This window comes from Pristiophorus japonicus, chromosome 13, assembly GCF_044704955.1.
Source record: "Pristiophorus japonicus isolate sPriJap1 chromosome 13, sPriJap1.hap1, whole genome shotgun sequence".
Classification (NCBI taxonomy): domain Eukaryota; kingdom Metazoa; phylum Chordata; class Chondrichthyes; family Pristiophoridae; genus Pristiophorus; species Pristiophorus japonicus.
In genome coordinates this window covers 184,989,652-184,994,041 of record NC_091989.1, presented here as the reverse complement: position 1 = coordinate 184,994,041, position 4,390 = coordinate 184,989,652, and the positions used below count along the sequence as shown (strand labels likewise).

The 4,390-nt window shown below is 47.7% G+C and overlaps 1 pseudogene; it reads left to right on the top strand.

The window, feature by feature from the left end:
* The first annotated feature begins 293 nt into the window (after positions 1–293).
* Positions 294–521, top strand: LOC139279157 (U2 spliceosomal RNA; annotated as a pseudogene).
* The last annotated feature ends 3,869 nt before the right edge of the window (positions 522–4,390 follow it).

Genomic DNA, 4,390 nt, shown 5'->3' with positions numbered 1-4,390 from the left:
AGGTATATGCTTACATTTTTGTAAACAGGAGGTGGGTGGGATGGCTTGACCCATCCACCTCCACGGAGGTGTGTGGGGGACCTGACCCATCCACCTCCATGGCACGAACCTGGTATTGCAGTACTTCCAGGAACGGTGCAGTGGCTCTAGGCCTTTTGGCTAAGAGCATTGGTGCAGTGATCCTTGACTGGTGCAGGGTGACCTCTGGCGTTTGTGACTTGACAAAGAATTGGAAACGATTGGCTACGAATTTATAAAAAAAAAAAAAAATTAAAAAAAAAAATTTGAGCAGAAGCGGCCTTTTGGCTAAGATCAAGTGTAGTACCGTTTCTGACCAGCCACCATGACCTCATGGTGGTTTCTCCCTGGTCAGGAAGGTATATGCTTGCATTTTTGGAAACAGGAGGTGGGTGGGGAGGGTTGACCTATCCACCTCCACGGAGGTGTGTGGGGGACCTGACCCATCCACCTCCATGGCACGAACCTGGTATTGCAGTACTTCCAGGAACGGTGCAGTGGCTCTAGGCCTTTTGGCTAAGAGCATTGGCGCAGAGTGATCCTTGACAGGTGCAAGGTGACCTCTGGCGTTTGTGATTTGACAAAGAATTGGAACGATTGGCTACGAATTTATTTAAAAAAAAAAAAAAATTGAGCAGAAGCATTTTTGCAGGTATAGGTGACGGTAGTTTGCAGCCATCTCTCTCTCTCCTCTTCTATGCTTGCTTGTTTTGTTCAACGCACAAGGACTGAGCACTCTGTCTGGGATGGAGAGAGGAAACCACGAGCAAAGAGAGCCTCGCTATTTCGACTGGGAAGCTGACCTTGAGACTGGCATTGAATACCACGGATTGGTACAGAACCAGAAGATACGCCTCATCGGGAGAAGCAGTAAGTAAGCCAGAGGGGTAATTGGTGAGCATTTATACAAGCTCACACAGCTTTAAGACCACCGCATAGTGTGAAGGGGTGTCGTGTGTCCCAACCAAGCCTCAGGGGTTTAGTCAGCAGGTTTTTGCAAGAATCATAGGCGTAGGCACATTCTGTTGGACAGATTTCAGAGGTGCACTTTTGAATCCGAGCAGGGGTGTTTTAGACGTGGGTACTTCGCATTAGGGGCCTGTTCAGATGGGCCAGTGTTGTGTGTTGTACTGCGTTTGTTTGTTTTACACCACCAGAGTGTGCTTTACTGGGTGCAGGTGTGTGCTTTAACTTGAATAAAAGCATTGTGATGGTTGAGGCCGAAAGATCTGGCTGTAAATGTGCATTCTGTTCACGACTATAATTCCGGTATCTACGATTGTTGTAAGGGGGTGATTCTAAACCACCAAGGGCAAAACTACTTACAGCCTTCGAGCAGGGTGGGGAGAAAGGGGAAGTGACTGTGTGTTTCAATCAGTCAGCTGATTGGTTGCTGAAAGATTGCTTGCATCCCTCGGGAGTCTGTTTCGTATTCGGTGTATAAGAAATAAACGTTCGATTATTTTAGAAACATCAATCACGTCTAACGTGAAATCACACAGTTACAGAAACTTTAAGTCAGCATTGGTAATATCACCCAAGTGCCTACCCTTGTGTGTTGTTAGTTGGTGTGGCGTAGGAGCGGCGAGAGATCGTGGCGGAGGTGCGGCGAATGAGGGTACGGGGCCCAGAAGAGCCGAGGGCCCAGGGGCAGCACGGGCCCAGCCCACACTGCGATATGTGGTGCGCGCACTAGGCCCGTGCAGCAGAGCAGGTCTCCAGTCGTCCAGGTTAACTCTGGCCACTGGATAAAGGCCTGGCTCTGTCGAGCCCGTGTGGTGACTGATGTGCAACGGTCACCACACGTTAAAAAAGTCCACGCACAGGCATCTTCTCCCCCCTCAATTGGAGTTCAGGACTGGAACATCGGGTCCTTCATTGAAACATCTGTGAACTCGTGTGGAAGCAAGTCATCCTCGTTCGAGGGACCGCCTATGATGATAATATTAGTTGGTATGATAGGAGGGGTGCAGGGTGGCTAGTGAGATGGGAATGTGATAATGTAGATAGAGAGGGATGGGTGGAGTGCAAGGTAAGGTGGTGTGAGTAAGGATGTGCAGGAGTAGGTTAGGGAAGGCAGAGTGATATATTCTCTATGACATCAAAAACACACACTTACAAGATGGCTTCAACTCAGGAACTTGTGAGGTGACCTGTCACCTCATGCTTTTATTGTATTTCCAGCAATGGCTGCATTACCACAGTAGTCTGCTAGGTGGAGCTATATATTACAATATATAGAGAGGCACAGCAGTGTGGCTTTGCAGTAATGTTTCTTTGATGTACTGAGATCATTGAAAGGTTTGAGCCACTGCAGCCTGGTCCTCTTGACGATGCCCCTGCTTGTGCCCTCCTGTGCAATGTGCAACCAAGCTGCGTTGGTCTCCTGGGGAGGTCTCTTCCGCCATTGGAAGGGAAGAGAACCTTCCTGCGTGCTGTGACTCGCTCCATAAGCATATGTAGGGAGTGATGGGAGAGCCTGGGTACAGCCCTGCCCCTCTGTGCAGTGATTGCCAGTGATTGCAGCACCTCAATGCTGTAGAACACTGACAGCACAAATGTCAATATCAATGAGGTCATGGTCCCTTTAAGGAAAGCGGCTGATGACGTGTCATCAGATGTCATGAGACCCGCTTCCCTTCAATTGGCCGGGAACCTCGCAGGGCAGGGCTTAACAAGTCCCAATCTAGGGTAGGTCATTGGAGGGGGGGGGGGGGGAGGGGGGAGCGGACCATGGAGCCAGGAGCGGGGTCGCATCCCACCTCGCGCATTGCCGGCCCTTCTCTCTCCCGCCTCGGACATTGCCCGCCCCTCTCTCTCCCGCTTCGGTAGGAAGAATTGGGCCCTAAGTATGGGGCGGAGAGTCATGCTCGGGCCACTTTTACCGGCAAGGAGCCATCTTTGCGTCGGGGAAGTTTCTGTTTCAGCGCGTGCCTGGGCCGTGCGGGCGTTACTGGCGAGGCTGGAGCGAGAAGGTGGTGGCGGGCTGCGAGGAATTTCAGCCGCAAGTTACGCCCCGCGCAACTCGAGTCTCTGCCACCTTGTACGCTGCTTTAAAAAAAACATATCGCGCGGGAAGCCGGCCCCGCCAACGGAACTGGCCACGTCCCCCCCGCCCCCGATGGAATTAATCGGCAAGGCGGGTTTCCGCAGATTGTGCCCATTGACGGCCCTTCGAGACCTCTTCAAATCCAGCGGGTTGTTTTGGCGTGTCGGCACCTTTTCAAAGTTATTAAACATTAAAAAATATTCAATTTACTTAGAAACTGACGAGTGGACACCAGTGAAACTAGTAAATTATTCCGTCTAGTTTCTTTTAAATTCATTTTTGGTGATTTAAAACCAGGTTACTCACAGGTGGTGCACTGGACTCTCTTATTTTTTTGTGATAAAACCATTTTCAGCTTTATTAATCAAACTGCGCATGAATATTCGGTGACCTGGGCGTGTCCAATGCGGGCAGTGTCCGTGGCAGGTCATGACCCCGCTGCTGGCTCCATCTCGCTGTACAAAATGAACTGACCTTAATGGGGTCTATTAAGCCCGCCCAGCGCGTTACCCGGCCCAATGAGATGGAGCAGGTCTGGTGACATCATTCACGACGTGTTTTAAGCCAGAATCCTTAAAGGGACCCTGACCACATTCTATTTTAATTTAATCTAACATAGCGGGTGTTGAATTTTTACTGTGCAATACTATAATAACATTTATATATGAGTGACAAAGAAAAATTTAAATAATATTATCATTAAGAAACATGACTTCATCGACAAATATGATCAAGAACATAATTTAAAAAGTGCATTAATTGGGAAGTGCTTTCGACACAAATCTATAGACTTTTGTATCAGTAACTGCTGCAAATAAAAGATGTGTGTCTAAAGGTATTGCATAAAATTAAACAGATTTAATATAATTTTAAAGGGCTGGGTTTATAATCTTATGCATGTTCAGCGGAAGAGCTGCGGAATCCCTGACAAACAGTGTACGCGGTGCTTACAATGTCTTTCTGGGATTTCTGCAGCTCTTCCGTTGAAGTTAACGATGGACAAGTGAGAGAAACCCCACAGAAATTCAACCTAAAGTCTCAGACTGAAAAATTACATTTGTCCTATTCAGGGACTGAAAGCAAATCGAACCAGTGGAATGAGTGATGCGAATTAAATTGTTACGGTTAATGACTTGATTTAATGTGTAACTGGACAATCACAGCATACTGTGAGAAAAGCCTGACAAGAAACAACACAAACATTTATTTCCATGGTATATGTTATGTTTTATAGTGCCGATCAATTCACTGCAATTACTGTTCAGTTGGAAAGCGACAGACGAGAATGAAAAATTAACATTTAGCCGTAGCTTTTCAAGTAGA